Below are 26,056 nucleotides of genomic sequence, written 5' to 3' on the forward strand. Positions count from 1 at the left end.
ATAAAATTCTAGCAATGATGATGATAAAGATGCTCAGAATACATCTGTTTAAGCTCAACTCCAGACCACAAGTTTCCGTACACTGCAAGTTTCATGTCTATAAAATGTCTAGGATCTATTTTTACTGCTGAGTCTGATCTGGGATTTATAAGGTTCTCTCTGCTCTTCAGAGTACCCCTTGGCAAACTCTGGCCCATGGACCAAATCTGGCCCTCTGCCTGCTTTTGTAAATAAAGTTTCATTGGAACACAGCCGCATCCATTTGTGTCTGTACTGCCTGTGGCCGTTCTCGGGCTACAGTGCCAGCATCGAGCCATGGCCGAGACTGCATGGCTCACAAAGCCCAAAATATTTACTATCTTATAGAAAATTTGCCAACCCCTGTCTAGAGGCTGGGTCAGACAAATCCAAAAACCGTTAGCAGATTCCTGCTCTTTCAATCTCCATCTCTGGGGCTAATAACAAATGAAAACCCTTCTGGGGTTTCTAGTGGTGGCTGACTTTTACCAAAAAAATGAAAGTATGTATATAAATCTCCATCTCTGGCTCAGAAGAATGGGAGTAAAGAAAGAGGCTGCATAGATCAGGCCATACAAGGGGCTTCTCTGGAAGAGCTTGGAGTTCATGAGGTTTATCCTAAACCAGGCCTTCTGTGGGCTTTCACTCACCTTGCCTGCTGCTCCTTCTCCATGGCAGATCCCCACTTGTTGCTCCTAGCCACGAATTTCTGGAGGTCTGGGAGTACTGAACTGTCAAAGCCCAAGGAAAAGGGCCCTGTAAAATTTGAGAAATGATGTGGGCTTATACCTTTTGCTTTGTTTCATTAAGAATATTTGTTATTCAGTAAAAGAAAGGACATTTAATCCCTAATGACAGTTCCCATATAGAATAAATTTAGCTTTATGAAAAACTCATGGGAATGTTATTTTTCTCTTTGCACTGTTGTTGATCAGCTACTATTTGGCCAGAGACAGATGCTTGGGAATCATGTCAATGTGTTCCCTCTAGCCCCTGGTCCGCTGCTCTGAGGTTCCAGACCCATGAGTATAGCCTCTGGCTCTGTTTCCTGCACCCCTTAGTTTCAGGGCTGTTTCCCGCACCCCTTAGTTTCAGGGCCTCCTGTATCACCCTCCTGTGCCACTGTGTTCCATCAGTGATACTTATTATACTAGTATCTGTCTTCCTCACTACTTCATGAAGAGTAACTTGATCATTGTCACAGGCCCAGTAGCTTCCACACGGCTTAAGTAGTTATTGAATTGATTTCATTTTAATTTGGGGCTGACTTTCCTTTGGAAACTTTCTCATTAAGTGCTGTCTAGTCAGGTAGCTGTGGCCTTCCTGCTCTATTACACCCTTTCACCTCCTGATTGAGCTCAGAGACTGTTCCCTGACCCATCCCCATGGTGAAGGAGAGTTGAACAAGGGGGAAATCCGGGGGGAGGGGGCATGTATCAAAAATGCCCACCGCATATGGGAAATTTCTTTGAAGTCTCAGGATTTAGCTTGAAAATTTATCTGAATGTTATTTCTATTCAGATATAATATATCAATTTGCTTAGTAGAAGATTTTTTAAAGTTACTTAACATGAAAAGATGCATCTTTAAGAAGATGCAAATCAACACGTTAGGTAAATGCACCAATCACAATGACATACCACTTCACACCATTAGGATGGCCGTTACAAAAACAACAGGGGCTCCTGAGTGGCTCAGTCTGTTGGGTGGGTGTCAGCCTTCAGCTCAGGTCGTGACCCTGGGGTCCTGGGTTCAAGCCCTGCACCAGGCTCATTACTCAGAAGGGAGCCTGCTTCTCCCTCTGCCTACTGCTCCCCCTGCTTATGCTCTCTCTCTCTTTCTGTCAGATAAATAAAATATTAAAAACAACAGCAATAAAATGATAGGGTATAAAATGAAAAAGCCACTATGGACAACAGTATGACAGTTCCTCAAACAATTAAGTGTAGAATTAGCATATGACCTAGCAATTCCTCTTCTGGATATATAACAGAAAGAACCAGAAGCAGGGACTTGAACAGATATTTGCATACAAGTGTTCTCATCATTCACAATAGCCATAAATTGGAAGCAATCCAAACATCCACTGATGAATAAATGGATAAACAAACTATGATCTATCTATACAGTGGAATGGTAGCCTTAAAAAGGAGGGACATTGTGATATATGCTACAACATGAATGAACTCTGATTATGCTAAGTGAAGGAAGGAGTCAGCCAGACAGAAAAAGGCAAATATTGTATGATTTTACTTGGATGAGGTGTCTAGAATAGTCAAGTTCATAGAGACAAAGTAGAATTGTAGTTTTTAGGGGCAGGGTTGGCGGGAGTGGGTGTTTTGATTTAATGGGTATACAGACTTTCCGTTTGGAATGATATGGAGGGTCTGGAGATGGATGGCGGTGGGTGGTTGGACACAGTGGGAATGTACATAATCTTATAGAACTATACATTTAAAATTGGCTATAATGATTGATTTTATATGTATTTTTACCACACACAAAAAAAGACAAGTGACAACAGTAATAAAAGTTCATTTTAGAAAGTTGAGAAATGACAAGGGGGTAGACACTGGATATAAATACTAAGAGTTTCATATATGTTGATTTTATCATTTTCTGAGTGGGTACACTTTTTTTTTAAAGATTTTATTTATTTATTTGACAGAGAGAGATCACAAGTAGGCAGAGAGGCAGGCAGAGAGAGAGAGGAGGAAGCAGGCTCCCTGCCGAGCAGAGAGCCTGATGCGGCACTCGATCCCAGGACCCTGAGATCATGACCTGAGCCAAAGGCAGGGGCTTAACCCACTAAGCCACCCAGGCGCCCGTGGGTACACATTTTTAATGACTGTGGAACCATGCTGTTTTGTATTTTTATAATCAGGCATGAGAATTAACGTTATCGAATCCCTATATGTGTCACTTTCCTTACTCTATTTAATTTCATTCTCACAAAAACACTGGAAAATAAAAGGTTTTGTATCTCCATTTTGTAGGTAAGGACATTGATAAAACTTTCCTAGGTTTGGATAAATGGCAAGAACAGGATTTGATACAAGTCTGTGTGTTCACAAAGTCCCTATTCTTTGCAGGATTCTGTATGGCCTGTAGCCCAGAGAGACAGGACAAGGATTTCAGAGACCTGGTTTATGCTCAGTTTACAAAGGGGGAAACTGAGGACTGGAGAAATTAAAGTGTGACTTTACAGATCCAAATCCCACATTTTCTCAAGTATTTCATGAGGCATGAGATGTGGTTTCTGAGGGAGGCAGCATCAGACCCTTCAGAGGGTGCCTTGGAGTTTGCCTGGGTCACCTGTAGCTCTTCACAAGAGCATCTGTCATGCAGTCGGTGGGCTGGAGATGTCATTTGGTTCTTGGAATGCTGGTTGCTCTTCCAGTCTTGAGGCAAATCAAAGCGTCTCAGTTGCAGAAAAGCACTGGAGACTTTTGCTTTCCCTTCTCCTTTTATAGCCTGATAAGACTCCATTTCAAAGACTCGGCTGCTGCCAGGCTGGAATGTTCTGTTTGTTTTGGTCCTGAGTCCTGGAGGCAAGTCCTTCCTGGAGATGGAGGCGGAGCGAGGGAGTGGCCAAGCAACCATGTGGCAATCCTGCCGGCTAGTGGCGACACAAAGTATGGGCCCAAGCTGAGGATACTGCAGCCTGGGGACTAACTACCGGGGGATACTCGGAGTCAGAGGGCATGGGTTTTACCACCTTGATTTACACATGATGGGAGGGCAGGGTGCCTAGAAAGGAGAAGTGATGTGTCCAAGGTGTTGACAGAATTGGGATTGGAATTGGGATTCCCAGTTTGCCTGAGACATTTATTAAGCATGTTTGGCAATGATGACAAACAGGCTACAGTGTGCAACATATTTTCTGTTTCTCACAGCACTTCTCCAAAGAAGGTACTTTTTATGCCTATTTTATTGATCATAAGCTTAGGCCAGAGAGGTGACTTGTTCAAGGCTATTTGGTAGTGAAATTAAGGTCCGTTAACAATAACTTGGGTTTGCTGCAGCCAAACTCATAATACCTTATGTAGGTGCAAATTATTTTAGTCCCTGTCACAGTTTCTTTCAAATACTAGATAGAAAATAAGTGTTTTTGTTTTTTATAAACACATACAGAAAAAAGAACAACTATTTCTTTGGCCCTAACTAAAACCCGTGTAAGGTATAAGTTGAAACAACAACAAAACAACAACAACAAAAGCGGTCATGGAGGAAGTGGACTTGAGGCTGGATCTTAAGAACTGATAGGCTTTCAGAAGGCAAGTGATCTGATAATAAAAGCCATCCGGGAAGAGTGAACTGCATGAGAAAAAGGATGAGGACAGTTTGGGAAACAGCAAATAATCCATTTTTGGCTAGAATTAGAAGGTAAGTCTGTAATTTGGGGAACCATGAGGTATATGAGCTAGTTTGGGACCTGATTACAAAGGGCTTGGAAGGGGAATTTGGCTTTTTTCCTTGAGCAAGTCAAAGTGAAGGAAAGTTTTGGTGAATAGGAGCATGGCATGAGTGAAGCCTCACTTCAGGAAGATCTTTTTGATGGCTGCGTATGGGGCAGATAATAAAGAGGCATACTCCTGAAAGAGAAGCATTAGGAAAGGAAGGGATAGGCAATATGTCCTATGTAGAAGGGTGTTGAGAGGTGTGTGTGTCTTGGGAGAGAGAGGGCCAGGGCATGGCTAGCCTGTTGGTTACAGAATAATAAAAATAGCCAAGTTTTTTTTTTTTTTAATATGGCTTATGGGCTGTGTATATAAAATTGACAAAAATGTCAGCTGCCTGTATAAAATTATTATTAAAAAAATTTAGATGTGGGAATGCTGTTGGAAATTTGGGGGGAAAATTAACTGCCCCCCATGCCCACCCCAAGCTACACTTTAGCCCTGCTACTGACTGCTATTGATCACCTACAGGGGAGGTCAGTCTTTGGACTGCTTTAATCTTCTTTCTTTAGAGCTGTGATCCAATATAGTTTTCTGGGATTTGACCAACTCTGGTTCTTGAAGCTTAGGGTTACAAGGGGGTGAGGAGAGATTCTGGAGTTTCCTGGGGATACTAATTTATGGGAAAGTAATATACTGACTGTACAGATCTTGGACAGTGTCTGGGGTGAGGTGGGGATCTCTATAAATAGAATTCTATGTGCCAAAGCTGGGCACTTTGCAAAATCTCCTTCTTGTAATCTTCATAAAAGCTTTACAGAGTTATTCTTATCCTCCTGCTTAAAGATGAGGAAACCAAGACTCAAAACGGGAGAGGTTAATTTTCCTGATAGCACCACTACGTGGAAGGGCTGAGATTGAACTCAAGTCTGGTGCGCTCCAAATCAGGTACCCTTTCTGCTCTGAGAGATGGGGCATAAGGGCAGGGGGTGGGGAGGAGATGAAGATAAATCCAGTTTTTAAAAATTGAATAAGATTAAAAGAACAGGAGCAAAGCAGGAGGATGAATTGGTTTGTTGAAGAAGAACTCAGTTTGGGACATGTTGATCTCCTGTGCATATGGGTATCAAGTGCATAGTTGCTCATACAACAATGGGATTTGGAGGGTGTGGTGTGAGAAGTAGATTTGGGAGTTATCCAAGGATATATTGAGGGGCAGGGCCCAGAACAATCTTTCTTTCTCAATCTTTTGATGGATCCAAAGATACTCCATATCCTTCTGTCCATCTATCTGGTCAACAACTTGGAAGAGTTCATTTGTGTTCATTGTGCAACTGACATAGTGAAAAGTAAGCCGCTTTTCCCTGGCTTTGGGCCAGCCAGAGTCAAAGAGTATGCCCATTTTAATTCATAAAGACTGTGCAAGGTACAGTGTACATAAGCAGTGGGATGCGGAAGAGAGAAGGAGAGAATGAATTTCTAATTTATTTGCCTAGGGAGAGTGACTTTAAAGATGTGCCCCCAAAGAACTGATATCTACTAGTAGTGTCCCTATCTAGTGTCCCTATTGCCTGCTAGAGGCAATCTAGCACTACCAAAGTAAGGCATATTTTTTCTAGAGATTTCTCAGGCATTTAAAAACATAAAAGGTATATGCCCTTACCATTCCCCACTCCATGAATGTTGTTCTGTCCCCTGCTTTTGTCTCATAGCCGTTTCTTTTGGAGGTTTTTTTCACATCTGCACAACTAGAACCACTTCCTTATTTTTAGGGACTACATAGCGCTTCAGTGTTCACTGTATATACCATAATTTAATAAGAAAACTGTTTATCTGGTACAATTAATACTGCAGTGGATATTCTTATATTGGCACATAATCCCACTGTAAGTTGAGGAAGATCTATAATTACAGTCTATCTGGAATTGTATTCTAAGTGAATACCATGCTCTAGCAGAAGGGAAGTAAGGAAAGGGTCAGAAAGGAAAGGAAGAGGAGAAGAAGAAGAAGAAGAAGAAGAAAGGGAAGGAAGGAGTTCAAGTTAATGAATGGACCCAGTATTTGATTATATACCTGTAGTCGTGGGCAGGGTAGAGTGTGGATGGGTATGTGTGTCGGGGTCATGGAGTTAGAATTGGATAAATTCTGAACTCTTCTTAGTGGTCTCACTTATTGTGGTAGTATTGGAGAAGAAATTCTGAAATTATTTTAGATGTATTATTAGACTCAAAATTGAATAAATATGATATTGGGAACTAAGAATCTCTTCATGGAAGAAGGGACATACAAATGCGGAATATGGAGAAACGAAAAACACTTATGGGTATGAATTATAATTGGAAGTGTCAATGCAGACCCTTGATTTCTAAAAAAAAAGAAATTGTGTATGTATGTGCATCTCTATATGCCTGTGTATTTTTAATAAATTTATGTATATATGCATATTTGTATGCACGTGAATGCATAAGCTTCCTAGCTCTGGTTGAAAAGCCAAGAAGCAAAGGCATACGTATTATTTAAATCTTGATTTCTTTTTTTTCTCCCTAAGATTTTACTCATTTATTGAAGAGAAAGCACAAGCAGAGGGAATGGCAAGCAGAGGGAGAAGGAGAAGCAGGTTCCCCATTGAGCAGGGAGTCAGAGGTGAGGTTCTGTCCCAGGACCTTGGGATCAAAAGGCAGACTCTTAACCAACCGAGCCACCCAGACACCAGAAATCTAGGTTTCTAATACCATCCCCTACCAAAAGGAAGCGGAGCTCCTTAGGAAAATGGCTGATTGCAGAATTGGAGCAGAGTAGGTGCAAGGTAGACCTGGAACATCTTATTATACCAGAGAGTAAGGGAACTCTACTAAAAAAAGTTACAAGAATGCAGGAGCTAGGTTTGAAGGGCTCCTACTTGGCTAAAGCCGGGACAATTTAAACAACAAAATAATCAAGTACAGTAATGAATTCTAAACTAGTGAAAAGCATAGAAATTCATGAGTCCATACTGATGACAGAAAAATGGGGGAGAAAGAAGGGCTCTTACTTATAGTAGAATGCAAGGACTGACTATTCTGTGGTGAGAAAATCATAAATTTTACAATCATCATAGTGAAGATTGAATTAGGCAAGCATCATCAACAGATGCTAAATCTAGAGGGAGATTTTGCTTGGGAGCATGATATTTACATTTTTTTTAGTGTCTTCTTACAGATTTCTTAGTAGTCATGAGGAGGAATTTAAAAAGCAGTAAGTACATAGCAGAGAAGTCAGACAGTACCTTGACTGGGTATCCAAAGTATTTCTAGTGAGGGACAGACAGAAGTTATTGGGCTCCAATTATGAGACCCTCGGAAGGACATAACATAACCTATGCATATGCTGCCTGAGACCAAATTGAGTCACACACATGGATGCATCAGACAATCCTAAAATGCGAAAAGTAAAGGGAAGTGGGACTCTATTCTGCAAAAATGTTAATGTCTTGAAAAACAATGACAGACTGTGAAACTATTCCAGACTAACAGGCTGAGGAGACATAACTAAATACAGCAATTGACTGTGGACTGGATCCTTGATTGGAAGGGGAAATGCTGTCAAGGACATGAGTAGGTCAGCTGATAATATTGGAATTTGGACAGAATATATAATTGATTTCTGGATACACTATCCCTATTCTTAGGAAACACACACTGAATTATTTCAGGGTAAAGAATCATGATGTAGAGGTGCCTGAGTGGCTCAGTCATTAGGCGTTTGCTTTCAGCTCAGGTCATGATTCTCCGGTCCTGGGATGGAGCCCCACATTGGGCTCCCTGCTTGCGGGAAGCCTGCTTCTCTGTTTCCCACTCTCCCTGCTTGTGTTCCCTCTCTCATTGTGTTTCTCTCTGTCAAATAAATAAAATAAAAAAAAAATCTAAAAAAAAACCCAATTATGTGCAACCATGTGTAACAGAGGAAAATGTTAGCAATGGGCAGATGTGGATAACGAAGATATGGGTATTGATTTGTACTATTTTTATTTTTGCAACTTTTTATAAACTTGAAATTACTTCCAAGTAAAAAGTCAGTTTATAAATGGCATATTTTACAAAAGTGTTAAAAATAACAGAAGAGGATCTAGAACAAGTATTATCTAACAGGTGGGACAAACGGGTGGATGCAAATTATTATGGCAGTTAGACAAAGCCTCCTATACAAAATTTGCTTGATTTATTAAGTAGACAAATGGGAAACAAGCTTGTGGCATTGTGCAATAGTCACTTAAAGACACAGCCTAACTGTCTTCTTGTCATCGTCCATCTGTTTCTAATGCCACAGGAAAAGTTATAAATATTTCAAAAGGAATCAATTTGAAAAAAAAAAAACCCACAATTCAAAAGTTCTCATTCTTAGAACCAAATAACACTGTGTATCCAATCCGTTATAATGTGGCATTTATTTGGCAAAGAGAAATAAGATTAATTCAGAGAAACAACAAAACTAATTTCTTAGCAAGTCTAATGGAATCTGCTTTCAACTAAGAAGTACCTAAGAAATTCACAACTAGCTGTCTTATTAAACAGGAAGTGTAATTAATATTTACTGTCACAGGGTGAACGTTCTCCAGCTGCTGTTAGCGTGGGCATTGTGTCTTTGGCATAGTACCCTTTCCCCCTTTCAGTTGTGCGTTGTTTATTTTGAGCACTTTCATCATTTCGGACACCTGTTGTGTGCTTCTCACCTGTCTCTGATGCCTATGGCCGCTTATTCCAGCCCCAGGCACTGAGCACCCAGCTGTGCAGGAACTAGGTAGGGCCAGTTCCACAGAATGATCTGACATCATTCTGTCTTCTGCCCTTTCTGTGTATCTCTCACTTCTCTAGTCACTGACATGAGACAGTGAAAACATGCTCAGTGTCCACAAACATGAAACTCTGACATACAGAGGGTATTAATACCCCACTGGGTGAGACTTTGACAATGAAAGATCGAGCCCGTCTACATAGACAGTTCTATGAAGCAGCCTCTCTATAAGGCCTTTTGGCGGAAGGTCCCATAAGATCTAGGAATCAGTTGTGTTTAATAGCAAGAGGAGACCTGTGCAGAAATGCATTTTCTTGGATTGGCTCTCATTTCCCGCCCCCACCCCCCGCCTCTTCCTTTTCCCTCATTCTTGCTCCCTGGGACTGCATTCTGTGATAGAGTGGCAGCACGTAAGCTTTGCCTCAAGGTCCTAATTTCTGGCGAACCCGGGTTATTAGTTGCTCAATGAATATTGAAAAGTATGGGAAAATCAGAAGTCCTTGGTTTGTATTTTTATTTTGAGGCTTAGCACCCTCTAGTGGAAACTATTTTTCATTTTCAATCATACTGAGACAGCCCCCAAAAGGGTTTTATATGTGTGTGTATGTGTGTGTGTGTATGTGTTTGTATGTGTGTGCCATTTAGCATTTCCAGATAGAAATGATTCTGGCTGATACCACAGGAAATAAAGAAACTGCCCTTCCTCTTGCCTTTGTCTATTTCAGGTGCCAGAGTCCTTACATACTTCTGTTGCTATCTAGAGGAATACTTATAAAATGGAAAAAAATTTTATACTTATATATAAGGAGTACTTATAAAATGGAAAAGTAAGACTGATCGAACCCATATTATGTAATGTGATTTAAATATAAATAGAAAAAAAATCAACTCTGGTTAGGTCATAGCAAAATATCTGATGGACCTTCCAGAGAATCTTCATTTAAAAAATGGAGTTTCTTGGATGTATCTTATGTTGCTTTTGCCCCACACAGTCTGTGTTCTGTCTCAAGCCAGTTGTTACTGCAAGTCTTGACCTCTGCCAGTGCTCAGAGCTGATTTTAAGTACCCCTTGTTTATCAGTTTAGGTTTTCTTAAATGTTCATCACATCCTGCCCATTATTAGTCTTCAAAAGTCATGTTCACCTGTAAGAGATAAATAGTTATCTTTTGTTTCCACTACCCATGTCCACTATTTGTTTTTTGTGTGGCAAAAGTGCCCAATTTTGTTTGGGGATATATAACCCTCCTCCACTTTCCACCATGAACTTCTTCTTGAAGATGACTTAGCAGGTTCCGATGAGCATATGTCACCATTTTAGCAGTAGTGATTGGTTCAGGGTTGGTCTATGCCTAAATTAAGACCATAAAGGATAAAGATATTTGATGTTGAAGGTTTTTGTTCATCTTTTTTTTTTTTTTAAAGATTTTATTTATTTATTTGACAGAGAGAAATCACAAGTAGTCGGAGAGGCAGGCAGAGAGAGAGAGAGAGGGAAGCAGGCTCCCTGCTGAGCAGAGAGCCTGATGCGGGACTCGATCCCAGGACCCTGAGATCATGACCTGAGCCGAAGGCAGCGGCTTAACCCACTGAGCCACCCAGGTGCCCTGTTCATCTTTTTGGAAAGAGAATTTCGTGTTGCACTGAAAGAGGTCTTGTGATGATGTGCACTTGAACCTCCCAAGAACCACCATGCAAAGTTTGAAAGGTAGCCAATCCAGAGGAAGCAGAATTAAGAGATGGATCCTCATGTTACCAGTGAATTCTTAAATGAGGCCACTGGTGAACCCAGCCTTACTTACAGATTTTACAATTACATGAGCCACTTTCTCTTCTTGTTTAAGTTAGATCGACTTGAGCTTTTTCATCTCTCTCAAGTAAAGATTCCTAATTGGTAAACAGTTTAATTCTGATCTCAAGGTCTTGCCCTCCAACTTGATTCCCTTTTGTTATTCATGATTTTAGTGAATGCCATTATCATTCATCTAGCGGGGCCAGCTAGAAAAATGAGTCATCTTGACACATTTTTTCTTTCTTCAGCTCCGTATCTGGTCCACCAGTAAGTTTTGCATATTTTGCCCTGTAAATATTTCTCGAATCCATCTACTTTTCTTTGTCCAAGATAGCCTCATCGTTCACCTAAGCTGCTAAGACAAAACAAAACAAAATGAAATAAAACAACGCAAAAAAAAAAATGGAACAAATAAATAAAACCTCTTAAATATCTCTGGCTACCCCATGCTTCCTCCAGTCTGTTCTCCATTCTTCACCCAGAGGGATTTTTTTGATCTTATCATCCTCTTCCCATCCCAATCTTCTGATTAAAACACTACTGTCACTCTCAGGATAATGAAACTTAAATGAGAAGGTCTGTCTCACCTACCGTTCTAGTCTAACCTCAAACCCTATCTCAGTCACTCAGAGCCTCTCTGTCTGTGTTGATTGTTCTGCCTGTCTGTGCTTCGCTCCCCTTTTCAGATCTTAACTTTGAGCTACTTCTTCAAATAAACCTTCCCTGGCCTCTTCAGTTAGGGTCAATAGTACTGTTATAGCCTCTCGTATCACTGTGTGCTTGATTTGAGGTCTGTCCTCAGTTAGGGGTGATTTCTTTTTCTTGTTCACATTTAAAATTTTTTAACAAGAGGGAAATGCTAAGACAGAAACCAGTGGGAAAAAAATTATATACATCCTTTTGTCAACTATTCAAAAGCAATGTGCAAACTATACTTAGACTATTGCTTACAGTGCCATTTGTCAGAAAGTGGTCCTGATCCCAGAAAAGGTGTTCATAGGACAGGTATGTGGTTGAATGGTGAGAGGAGACAGTGAGTGAGAAGAAGTGAATGGGTCAAAGGATCTATGTAGAGCAGATGGACCAGGCCTGCTAGTTCTTTTTTGAAACTGGCTGCATGAAAAGAAGTTGTGACTGGTCTTACTACCCTGTTTGGAGCAGAATCTTTATAGTTTCACTCTCATGTCCAAGTTTGAAGCCCAATCCATCATCTTATATTCGATTTCATAGATCTTGTGGCAGCTAATGGTGTATGTTGCTCTGTCTTCCTTGATGTGAGAATATGCTGCAAAGAAAATAGTTAGCTGACAGTCCCAGATACTATACTGTTGGGATCCATTGGTGTGTCCATGTCAAGGAGGCTACATACTCTTTGGACTGCTCCAAGCCAATAACAACATGGCAGAAGTGCTATAGCTGGGCCATTCCTGCCTACCACTCACATGATAAGTTCTTTATTGAGTTTTAATCTAGGCATTTTGGAGTGGATACAGGGAGAGCCAAGAAAGTCAAGTAAAACTGATGTCTTAAGTGGCTGCCACATACATCTTGCAAATCAGTTATAGTGCCCACTTTATTGAGTTATTAGGATTAAATAAGATAATACATATAGTGTGTTTAGAATGGTGCCCGGGCACAGTAAACAATCAGTAATATTAACTATTATTTTGCATGGATGAAAAATTTAGCTAAAAATAAAAACATTTTTATTACATAAAATAAAAATCTTACAATGCGTATTTCTTCTTTTCCAACAAAAATGAGAATTTGTAAGACACACCCATTTTGTTCAGAATGGTAAAACAAAGCATTATGTTGTATTTATAATAGCAAAAACATGAAATTCTGATTTACTGGGAAATCTTTGTTCATTTATAGCTGGAGATGTGATAAAATGACATGTATGACCTTTTATAATAGCAGGGGTAGAATCCAAAGGAGAGGGCACCGTGGTAAACCTCCTTCAGTATATCTGCTTTCTTCTATTAAATTAAATTAAATTAATTATTTTTTTAGAGAGAGAGAGGGAGGGGGTAGAAGCAGAGGGATAATCGTAAACAGGTTTCACACTCAGTGCAGAACCCGATGTGGGGCTTGATCTCACGACTCTGAGATCATGACCTGAGCTGAAATCAGGAGCCTGTCACTTAGCTGACTGAGTCACCCAGGTGCCCCAATGCCATCTGAATGCCATCTGCTTTCTAATGTTGTACTTCCTTTGGGATTTCTTCTCAGCCTGTACATCAAGGTATCTCTCGCTCAGAAGTGAATGACTTTCTCTGTGCGAAGAGAAAGTGTTTGCCACACGCAGTGCCTTCTGAAAGAGTTATTTTCACTGTGTCTGTTAAGATCCATATGGCCGTGTGTATTCTGTTTAGCAGTCTGTTTGTTGCCTTAACCACTCGGCCACTTTGTCCACCACAAGTATGTGTTTTGAATTGGGCCACTGGAACTCACTGGGTTGTATTTCCCAGGCTTTAACAGTATCACTGTGCTCATGTGCTAGAGCACTTTGTTCCTCAATTATCATATTGATGTGAGTTTAAAAATGAGTGATCATTAAAATATTTTAGTGTAGTTTCATTTCTTGAATGCTGCCAGCATTTGTACTTCTAGATAAGGGGTTAGCAAATTGTGGCCCACCAGCTGTTTTTGTAAGTAAAGTTTTATTGGAACACAGCCATGCTGATTTGTGCATTGTCAATGGCTGTTTTTGCACTTCACTGGCAAAAGGTTGGCAGTTGCATTACAAACCGTATGACCCTCAAGTGTAAAATATTTACTGTCCTCTTGTGTTCTTCCATGTGATTATTTCTGCAGAAGGATGTTTGCAACTAGGACATATAAGATGAACTTCTCACACTTTCTCTTAGGGGCAGATCTTTGGCTACTTCTCACAAGGAGGGAGGGAGGGTATAATTATTTTCTAGAATGTTTTAGGTGGGTTATATCAGCAGGCAGAATGTGGGACAATTAATGCTGCTGCCAGAAAACCTATCATTCCCCTGTCCAGTGGCTCTACTTCAGGTTTATCCTTAAGCATGTGGCCTTTAGGACCAGCTCCCCACTTCTTTGGGGATTACATTAATACAACTCTATTGATCTGAATGAGAAGGGAGAGAGGGATTTTCCCTTTCATCTGTATTTTGCCATAGATTGGCAGTCTTTCCTCTCAGCTTTGGAACTCAGCAATTACCCATGCTCTTTTAATATTAATAATCTGCCTAGCAGGGGGCAGCTTTTGAAGTCACCTGAATTTTGCAGTTGATATAGCTCATATTCCCTTCAGAGTTTCCCCACCAATTGATTGATTATGGCAGACTGTCTCCTTCATGTGTCTTATCTTCTACTTCATAGTTTCTTTTTGTCTCTCTGAGCAGTGGTTTGTAAATTTTTGTTTTAATCTCTTATCTTCCAGTTCACTAAATCTCTCCACCACTGAGTCTAATCTGCTGCTTTTTGATTTTGATTTTTTTTTTCTATTTCTAGAATGTGTATATAGTTCTATTTAAAATCTCATTGGCCAGTTCTAAAAGTCTCTTGTGTCTTTGCAATATTTTCAATGCTCATTTGTAAACATATTTAATATTTTGATTATTTTAACACCTAGTCTTTATTGTCTTACTCTATTTATTCTGCCTGCTAACTTTGTTTTTTTTTAACGATTTTATTTATTTACTTGACAGATAGAGATCACAAGTAGGCAGAGAGGCAGGCAGAGAGAGAGAGGGAGGAAGGAGGCTCCCTGCTGAGCAGAGAGCCCGATTTGGGGCTCGATCCCAGGACCCTGGGATCATAACCCGAGCTGAAGGCAGAGGCTTTAACCCACTAAGCTACCCAGGTGCCCCTGCCTGCTAACTTTTATTCATCATAGTTTGTTTCCTTCTTGGTTCAATAATTTTTTTAAAAAAGATTTTATTTATTTATTTGACAGACAGAGATCACAAGTAGGCAGAGAGGCAGGTAGAGAGAGGGGGAAGCAGGCTCCCTGCTGAGCAGAGAGCCAGATGTGGGACTTGATCCCAGGACCCTGAGATCATGACCCGAGCCAAAGGCAGAAGCTTAACCCACTGAGCCACCCTGGTGCCCCTGGTTCAATAATTTTTTATTATGAACTTATATATTTTAGAATTATATCTCTGGGAATTTTCTTTTCATCTGTGCCTAAAATTAATTTCTCTAGAGTAGATTTAATTTTCCTCCCAGGTTTCTGAGAACACTATCAACCGAGGGTCAAATTACTATTGGCTTGGGGTTTTCAAATACAAGGGTAATGTAGATTTTGGCTCTTAAACCATGAGAATGTAGGTTTTGTAAGAAATTCCCAGGGGAGACATTTCTTTTTACATTAAGCTAAGGCTGAGAAAGGCACATGTCACCGTGAGTCTTTCTATAGGGAGAGGTTGTTGCTAGTTCACTAATTGAGATTGAGCGTACTGTCCTTTGGTGGCCTTGACTTTATGGAAGGGTCTCTGAGTCAACCTCCCACTGTACTTGGGCTTCTGACTGTGTCTCCTGCATGGTGACAGAAGCCCGTTAAAATTCAGATTTTTAGGCGACCAGGAATCAGCAAGTACCTCCAAGGAAAAGATTGGCGCTTGCACCAACTTAATTTTTTGTGCGTTATTGGACTCCTTTGAGTAATTCGTTTCTTCCTAACAGCTTACTAACACATTCAAAATTTTTTAGCATTAAGATTTTTTTCTTAGCATTTTCTGGTGTGTTGAATGAAAACACTCATATAGCCATATTGCCAGAAATGTCCATTCATTTAAAAAGACTCTTTTTATCTATTCTTGTATGCTTATGTCTTCCATCCCCATATTTCTTGCATTTCCCCTTATTCCTCAATTTTCTCATTCTCATCTTCATTCAAGTTCAAATCATCTACACCTTATGTTTGGACTATTGGAAGGGCCTCCAGTATGGACCTCCTTACTCATTTTCTAGTTTATCCTGCATGTGACAGCCATAAGTTTACTTGGATAAATGAAACTTAAAATAGTAAGCAATGGCATTTTGTATCAGCATCTTGGAAAAAAACAGAAAACATCAGCAATCCAGAGAAAGGATACATTTTTACAGGTTTCCTGTAAGTAAATAAACACACATGACAATCAGATGAGCAAAGCAGGTCCAAGAGACTGTCTCTGGGATCAAAGAGAAGGAGAGAGCAAAGCTGACTAGATAGAGGAATGGGATGCTGAATGGTTTTACAGAAAATGTGGTCCCTCAATCAAGTCTTGAATTTGTTACTATCCAGAAGAAAAGAGGTTAAGAGAAAGTATTCTGGGAATAGAAACAATATGTGCAGACACCACTGCCTGTGGCTTGTCTATAGATGAGAAAGCTGAATCAGAAATAAAACAGAGGACATCTCAGTGGTAGAAGAGGTAGCTGGAATTTGGATTGCTGTTGTGCAGAAACATGTAACAAGACACCTCTCCAATTCTTTCCTGTATTTTATCATGGCTCACCAACCCAGTAGGTTGGCAGGAAAGTGGTCTTATGTTCTAGACTGCTTGAAGTTGCGTTAGCTCTAATCCATGCCATATCTGAGATTTAAATTTTCTCCACGGCATTTTTCCAAATGGGTTTGGAGTCTCTTCTTTAATGTTTTTATGAGCAGATTGTGTGTGTGGGTGGGGGTGGTTGTTTAGACCAGACTCAGGAGTCAGACTGCTTGCATTCAAATCCTAGCTCACTGTGTGGTAGACCCTGGCCAGACCTGCTCAAGTGGGCACTCTGGCCAAGCAAGAACCGAACTATGGAAATAATTAGATAACAATGGCTCAACCAAAAATTATGAAGCTGGAGTCTTGACACAAAGGTCTAAATGATGTGGCTCCCTCCAGCCCAGAAAGGAATAAAGGGCAAGTGCAGTATTGTAGGTTCTTCTAGCCTGGAAGATCTAGGTAGCTTGCTGAAATGACCTTACTTTCGGCATGGTTCCTTCAGAAAAAATGTCACTAGAGAGATTTATCTCCTTCCCAACCTGCTCTTATGTGTATTCTTATTGTTATTATTATTATTTTACATTGCTTAGGAAAACTAACCTGATCTCACTCAAAGTTCTCAGTTTTGCCAGTCTGAATGCAGACAAACTATCATTTTGCTCATCTGTGAAAGGGGACTGATTTAAGGATTAAATGAGATAATGGTAGCAAAGTCCTTGACAGGGCCTGCCTCACAGGAAGTAGGAGTGAAAGTTGGTGTTATTACCAAGTGACTGTCTCAGAGAGTTACTTGTTCTGTTGGTGCACTGCTTTCTTACCCTGAAGCAGAGGGTCATACCTACACACTCTGCCTCTTGGATTTCATCCCAAACTTAGGTAGAATCAGCCAAATACTTCCTTCTTGGCTATTCTCTTTTCATGTTAAAATCATTTAGCTCGTCTACCCCATCTTAGCTCAGGGACCTCTATCTTTCCATCTGATTACACCAAAAATCTTGGCGTCATATCGACTCCTCTCTTTTTCTGATATCCGAGGCTCAATCTGTTGCATCTCCCTCCTGCACCTTATCCAAACTACTGTAATGTCTCTCCTGGCTTATTGCAGTAGCCTACTGACTGGTCTCCCTATTTCTGTCCTTATCCCCATTTAACTTCTACTCAATGCAGCAACCAAAATAATCTGATAAAATAAAAATTGGTTCAATCTGTTACTCCTTTCTTCAGACCCTTAAATAACTTTCCATCTCATTCAGAGTAAATGACAAAGTTCTCTTAATATGAGCTAGGAGGCCTTATATAATTTTTTAAAAAGATTTTATTTATTTATTTGAGAGAGAGAGAATGAGAGCGAGAGAATGAGAAGGGGGAGGGTCAGAGGGAGAAGCAGACTCCCCGTCGAGCAGTGAGCCCAATACGGGACTCGATTCTGGGACTCCAGGATCACGACCCGAGCGGAAGGCAGTCGCCTAACCAACTGAGCCACCCAGGTGTCCCAAGAGGCCCTGTATAATTTGAATGCTTTTATCTCTTATCTCATTGTCTCCTACTCTCCTTCCTCACCCCTGTATACACTGATTTCCCCAAATTGGTAATTTGCGCTATGGTGTTTTCTGAGCCCAAATGCATGAATTTACATTATCTATATACAAATATCTTTTGTGGTTGTGGCTTTCCTTTTCTTTTCTTTCCTCAATTATTATTATTATTATTTTTTAAAGTAGGCTCCACACCCAGTGTGGGGCTTAAACTCATGACCCTGAGATCAAGAGTCACATGCTCTACTGACTGAGCCAGCCGGGTACCCCTAGATGTGGTTTTTCAACATCATCTCAAATTTTGGTGCTCTCATCCGACTAATGACCATTGCAAGGGCATGTTGTGTTTACATTTGATCGATATGTCAGTTATGTCCTCACTCATGTGAGCCATAATAAAAATTTTGAGTAAATCAGATCAGAGAACAAAGACCTTTCACTTACCACTAGAGGCATTTATTTATTTAAATTTAAAATTTTTATTTAAGTTCAATTTAGTTAACATATAGTGTATTATTTGTTTCAGGGATAGAATTTAGTGATTCATCAGTTGCATGTAACACCCAGGTCTCATTCCATCAAATGCCCTCCTTAATGTCCATCACCCACTTACCTCATTCCTCCACTCACCTCCCTCCCTGCAATGCTCAGTTTGTTCCCTATAGTTAAGAGTCTCATATGGTTTGCCTCTATCCCTGTTTTTATCTTATTTTATTTTTCCTTCCCTGCCCCTATGTTCATCTTCCTAAGTTCTACATATGAATGAAATCATATGGTATTTGTCTTTTTCTGACTGGCTTATTTTGCTTAGCAAGGTACTCTCTAGTTCCATCCACGTCATTGCAGATGGCAAGATGTCATTCTTTTTGGTGGCTGAGTGATATTACATTGTATATACCATGAGAGGCTTTTAGATGACATTACCAAGACTACTCATCCAGTTGCAAATACATGTATCTCTTCATCTTATATTTCTCAAACTTGTTCCTTAGCAAGATGAGGAGATGCAGAAAAGGTAAATGTATTTCTGAAGACCACGTGGCTTATAAGCACCAGATGTGAATCTAGACTGTTGGTCCAAGGTCTTTCCAAATATTGAGTAATACTTCTAGTGTTTTTGTATTTTCTACCACACCAAACACAGTATGTTACAAGTCCTCAATAAACATATGTTTATTGTTGGTTAATATATCTTTCCTTGGCCTTCATGCAAAGTAAGGCCTTCATTGAGACCCGTGGCTTTCAACTGGGGGCAATTTTGCCTCCAGAGGACATTTCCCAATATTTGGAGATAATTTTTAACTGTCACGAATGGGAAATGCTACTAGCATCTACTGGGTAGAGGTCAGAGATACTGCTAAACATCCTACAGTACACAGAACAGCCTCGTACAACAAAGAATTATCTGGTACAAAATGTGCTGAGATTCAGAAACCCTGATTTAGAACATAGCTTATTGATTTATAAGCAGTTAAGATAAGGTCTAAAAGTGCACTGAAGCAAGCTGATTATTTTTTCTCTCTGGTGTCCTTGTTAATGGACCCAGCTTTTAAATAAAACAAAAGAGCATTTGAGCTGGAAAAAAAAAAAAAAACACAGATAAAACCTTGCAGCCCAGCTCCTTTTAGTACCTGAGGTCTTTGTACGTGTACTGAGAGGTGATAACCAAGCAGCCGCCACCTTCTCAGCTGGAATAAAGAAAGTTGTACTCATTACATATTCATGTTTGCAATGGCATTCTTTGCTTAAGAGATTCAGGGCACATCATTAATTAAAGCAATGAATTCCCCAGAAACAACACTAATTAAATCTCAAAATCAAAACAGAATAAAAAGGCAGACCTCATTTTTCCATCCCATCTGAGCAACTGAGAAAAACCATACAGTTTCGCGAGGCTGAGTGGAGAATGGTGGTAGGATTTATCATGAAGGCAGACCAGCCACCTTCACTTAACACTTTCTCTCCTTTCTTGCTGCTGGTTCCAAATGTGAGCCATAGGCAGAGCTGACAAAAACCAAATTGCTAGCTGGTAGTGGGAGGACCAGCATTTATATGGTTTTTATCTTCCCTGAAGAAGCAGTGGGATTCTGGAACAGCAGGGGAGTCAGAGATCTGCTCTGTTAACTTAGACCATCTTGGCCCTCTGCTTTCCTACTCCATATCTGATATTTGGACCACCTCATTGTTTAACTCCTACATATTTACTGATTACTTTCATGTCTCTATTTCTCATTCTAGGAACTGCTGAATGCTCTGCGTGCCTCGTCTTTTTAAAATTCTTCAACAGCCCTATATACCCTTATTCACATTTTCTAGATGATGAAATTAGGGTTTAGAGAAACAATTTGTCCATGATCACCTGTACAGTTAAGTGTAAAACCTTTCTTTTTTCCCCTCTTCTTTCTCAATTCCATTGTTTGGTTTCGCTTCCCACTGTTTCTCATCTGGGCCATTGTCCCAGTTTCCTAAACTAGACTCCCTGGTCTTGCTTTCTTGCTTGCCATCCTCCACTCCACAGTCAGAATGATCTTTCTAAAGTGCAGATCCTAATGGGGCGCCTGGGTGGCTCAGTGAGTTGAGCGTCCTGCTCTGGATTTCGGCTCAGTCAGGATCTCTGGGTTGTGAGATCAAGCCCCACGTTGAGCCCTGTGTCAGGCTATGTGCACTCAGCACAGAGTCTGCTTGGGATTCCTTCTCTCCTTCTCCCTACCCCTACTTGTGCTCTTGTACTCTTTCTCTAAATAAATAAATTCTTTTTAAAAAAAATTTATTTATTTATTTGACAGAGAGAGAGAGATCACAAATAGGCAGGGGTGTGTGGGGGGGAAGCAGGCTCCCTGCTCGGTGGGGCTCGATCCCAGGACCCTGAGATCATGACCCGATCCCAAGGCAGAGGCTTAACCCTCTGTACCACCCAGGCGCCCCTAAATAAATAAATTCTTAAGCAGACATGATAAGGACCACTGCCTGCTATTAGCCTAACTAAATTATTTATGGTTCCCTAAATTAATCAGATTCAATGTCTTTGTACATGTTGTTTATCTGATCGTTTCCTTAAAAATCCAGCTGAAAAGATAAGCGATGTTGGGTAAAAAGGTAGTCTTACCCTTCTTTAAATAGAGACCATGTTACTTGCTTTATTAACATCTGTTCAAACAAAAAGAGAAGGGTAAACTTTCTGAGTAATCAATCCCAACATGTTTGTAAAATAATTTCCCATCAACAATATTAAAAGCTTGCTTAGTTTGTGTTGATTTCATTAGGCCTGACCATCTTACCATTGGACAATGATGAAGTTCATCACTTTTCTCTTTTCGTTGTGTCTGAAAGGCCAAAAATGTAATTTTAAAGGGTATGTGCTGTGGTGAGTGCCGTGAAGTTTGTAAACCTGGTGGTTCACAGACCTGTACCCCTGGGGATAAAAATACATTTTATGTTTATAAAAAAATAAAAAATTAAAAAAAAAAAGAAAAAAAATGTTCTGCAGGCACCCCAAGCATAGTTCATTGATCTTTTTTACCCTGAAAGTTGGACCCAGTTGCGGGGCACACATGTCCATGGGTGCTCCAGTTGGCTCCTTTCTCAGTCCCTTTACACTTTGACTCATTTGGTCCAGTCTTAAAGGAGGTGCTGCGTTCAGGGAAGTACAATCCTGGATCTGTTTTACTTGCTTTTCTAGAAGGACATAAATGGGACTGGAGATTATATCCAACGACAACTCGTGAGAATCCCTGGCTACCTCCCGTAGCACCCAGGAACTTTTCCCTATGTATGCCATTCTATCTCTACACTCTTTCTCAGTCTCCTCCCACTCTTCCTCTCCGCCCACCTGCTCCATGATTTTGCAGCTGTCTCTGCTCTCCTCCAGATAACCACCCAGTCAGCTTTTGTATTTTCTACACCTCCCACATTCCGGAGACTCCATTACATGAAATCTAAGTGTGAGTCTAGCGATACCATGACAGCAGAGGGAGAGCAGACCAAGTGGGCAAAATCAGGTCACTTATACTTCACTAATTTAGCCCCATCAAAAGTACAATTTTTTTTTTTTTTTTTTTTGGTAGGATAGGGTCCATACTTCTATTTGTAATTATAATTCAGGTGGTGCAAGGAACCTTAGGGTCAGATGGTCTACTTTTAAAATTCTGTAAGGTGAGGAAACAACAGAAGCCGAATAGATGTGTCTTGGTCTGGTCACACCGTTTGTGAAAGCCATGGTTAAGCCAGACCTTCTGAGTCGGCGTCAGGATATCTTCTAGTGTTCTGTGCTGTTTCAACTCCTCACTTAGTGCTAAGCACATGCCTCTTGTGAGGTATGAATGAGGTGAATGTGAGAACAAACTAAAAGAGGTGTGATTTAGTTATTACACTTAAAGTCAAGGATCCGTCTCCCAACCACACCACGAGTGAGGAAGAACCAGAGGGAGTAGCAAAATAAGGTTTGTCTGCCAGCCTGCTTATGCTGTTCTAGTTATATTTTGTTACAGATTACCTGGGGGTCTAGTATTCTATTTCAGCAATATAATGAACTTTTAAGGGGCACCTGGGTGGCTCAGTGGGTTAAAGCCTCTGCCTTCAGCTCAGGTCATGATCTCAGGGTCCTGGGATCGAGCCTTGCATTGGGCTCTCTGCTTGGCGGGGAGCCTGCTTCTTCCCTCTCTTTCTGCCTGCCTCTCTGCCTACTTGTGATCTCTCTCTCTCTCTCTCTCTATCATAAATAAATAAAAAATATTAAAAAAAAGAAGGTGAATACATCTTACCCCACCCCAAATGGCTTTTTAAATTTTCTATTGTCTATGCTTTAATTGTAATAAAAATAGTAACAAGAATACTAATAGCTACCATTACCGGTTGCATTCTATGTGTCAAGCCTCCCACTAAATACTTATATTCTTTCACTTAGTTTAATCTTCAGAATAACTATGAGATGCCAGTGTGTGTGTGTGTGTGTGTGTGTGTGTGTGTGTATGTGTGTGTGTGTACTCTACAAATTAGGAAACCAAGGTTCAGAGGAACAAGATAGTTTATTGTCACTCCTTAAGCAGTAGAGTCAAAGTGTGAACCCAAGTCTTCTGATCTCCAAGAACCTATGGTTTTATTCGCTGCCATATAAGTCAGAAGGTGACAGCTCCTATCTCATTCTCCATTGTCCTATACAAGGCTCATTCTTTCATTCAAGAAACTTTTATAACTATGCACTGGTACCAGTGATAGGAATACAAAGTTGAACAAAATACTTTTCTGCCTTCAAGGAGACTGTACTCCAGTGGGGAAAACAGATAATTGCAAATCAAGGATTGTGTTGTAAGAGATTGTTTTCCTAGAGGCATAAATGTGATACCTGGGGCACCATAGGGGACATCACACCCAGCTGGAGTGGGGATGGTCAGGGAATGCTTGCAGGATGGCCGGGCATTAAAGTTGACTGTTTAAGCAGGAACAGATGTCAGTCAGAGGAACTGTGTATGTGGGGAGGTGAAAGATAATGAACTCAAGGAACGTGAGTAATTCAGGTAGACTAGAGGGAAGGGACCATGTGGATGGGAGGGAGGCTGTCTGGGGCCAGGTTCTTCAGGGCGTCTGGGCCATGTTGAGTGGTTTGGAATTGATCCTCTGTGCTGTGGGAAGCCACTGCTGGATTTTTATCAGTGTAATGGGAATAGTCAGAGATGGTTTGGGGCAGGCACTTGTATTGGATGGGATGTGGAGGATGGAAAGGCAAGGTGGGGCACTGGATGGGGACATGAGAGATGGTGGGCAGGGGTGCTGGAGTGGAAGCTGCTATAATCCAGATACAGAAAGAGAAGAGCAGATCGAAAAATGGAAAGGAGCAAACAGGTGCCCAAGATTAGAAGCACATCTTCGGCTGCCCCAGGTATGTGTGTGTGATGGGGAGGGGTGTACGGAGGGGGTCTCACTAGATGTCAGAAGTTATTTGTTCTGTTGGCATTTGACCTGCCCCTTGCTTAGTGTCCCTGTGCTGCATATGCTGGCTGCTGGAAAGAAGGAAAAAGGCCAAATGTGAGATGAATCACAAAGAACTATGACCAAGAAAGAGACAACCAAGGGACTAGAGGGAGGACAAGAAGGAAGAGGTGTTATCTCTTTCTTTTCACCTTAACACCTTGAAACCCCTTCCCTCTGCCTTGTCTCTTACTCTTTTTCTGCCTCTGGGACTTCACACACAGTGCATCATGGCTAAAGGTCTTAGGACGGCATAGAGCTAAACACACACAACGGAAACTACAGCACCAATTAACTCTAGAATATGGTCCTTGCTAAGCTGGGACCTTTCCTAGAAGAACTGCTTCATGGCTCACACACACTGTGTGGGGGGAGGGCCGAATTCAGGGGAACTCAGTTTTCCTTCTACAATATTCCTTGAAAAAGCCTAAGAACTGCTTAAGAAGATTATCTATGTTTTCCCATTGATAGGTTGCTCTGAGTTTGAACCCAGGCCTGTAAAGTTGCTGTGATGCTAATGACCTTTTGTTTATAATAGATCTAAAAGAAGATTCTCCAATTATGCAATCCTCATTGCCAGAAAGCTTTCGGGTGGCCTTGTGAGCAAAATGAAAAAAAAATAGCATGTAAATTCACATCCATTTTCCAATGTAAATGGCCATTTTATTAAAAATGGAGTCTATAACAGGGTAATCATAATTTAAATTAATGAGTCCTCAAATAATACTTATTATTGCCAATTATTTTTTCATATAATATAAAATCTCTGGGTTCATAAATAACATTCTTTCCCTATTCAGGAAAAGCCGTGCTCAGCAATGTGTTATTCATGACTTAATTATTCTATAGATGCTTCATTCATATGCATGCAGATATATCTGGCAGCATTGCATTTTAATGAAGATGCTGAAAGGCAGCAGGCTATAATTTTTAACAGAGAATTCTGTCAGGATTGAACAATAGCAGCTCCTGGAGAGGACTAGGAAATAGCAGAGCCCAGAAAGAAAATTAAAAACCCATTTAAATATTTTAATTATAATCTTCATTAGTGAAATTTTGAAATCCTTTTGCATATCCAGAGCTTCTGTGTTTAGGAGCTATTTTTGCTGGAGGAGAGTAATTCTGAGGAAGGGGAGTATTTTCAGGATTGCCTGGGTTGAGGTACAGGCCCTCCCTAGGGAACACAGGAATAGGGCCTTCTACTCCTGTGCCCTCCATCTTCCTAGCCTGACTTCTTTTTATTGAAGTAGTGGGTTCAAAATGACTAGTTAGGTCAGCCTCACAAGGTACAATGAGAGTAAGAAGCGGTAAGGGGGAAGATTCATTTCAGGGTTTTATTTTTGTGGGTTTATTTTTTTTTTCTTGTGTGTGTGTGTGTGCTGCGTACACACGTATGAGGTGTAGGATTTTAGTACTGGCTGGACGACCTCAAATGTCTGTCCCTTGACACTCCAGAAAGCTCAGGCTGACTAGAAGCAATAAAGACCGATTTTGACTATAGAGATTGTCATAGTTCTGTTATAGCTTCTCTCTTTCTTATCTTCCCAGAGATGGAGAACTTTCAGAGAAATGCTAGAATTGTCAGAAGCACATGGAATCAGCTAAGTAAATTGTGAAACAGGCCATAATGATACTTGTTCTGTTATAGAATAAAAGCCAAATAGAAATGTATCTCTACTGTCTTTAGAGATTTGAGGGGAGCTATGACTATGCAAGTGCCAGGATATTGGGGCATTTAGGAAGGTGTGCCTTTTTCTGGAAGGATGAGGAATAAGCAGTTCATGCACTACCCTGGGTTTTCTCGTGCTCAGTTGAAACTGCTCTTATTTTGTTCACCAGTGTTCTTTGTGTCGTCAAACCCAGCGTACGCTTTACTGTGTTCCTCTAAATCTGCCTCTCAGTAGAATTGAACACAGATGGCAACTTCCTTTCTTTCTTCAAACATGCTTCTCTCATGACTCTCGAGACGCCATACACATATGCCTTTCAGACTTCTTGTCTTTTCCTTCCTTGCTTTTTAATTTTTAAATGTTGACCTTCCTCTGATAAATAGAATTTTAAATTTTTACGTACCTGAATTTTCAGTCTTTTCCTGTAAGGAATTCCTTAACCCAGATTCATGA

This window comes from Neovison vison, chromosome 2 (genome assembly GCF_020171115.1).
Source record: "Neovison vison isolate M4711 chromosome 2, ASM_NN_V1, whole genome shotgun sequence".
NCBI classification, from domain to species: domain Eukaryota; kingdom Metazoa; phylum Chordata; class Mammalia; order Carnivora; family Mustelidae; genus Neogale; species Neogale vison.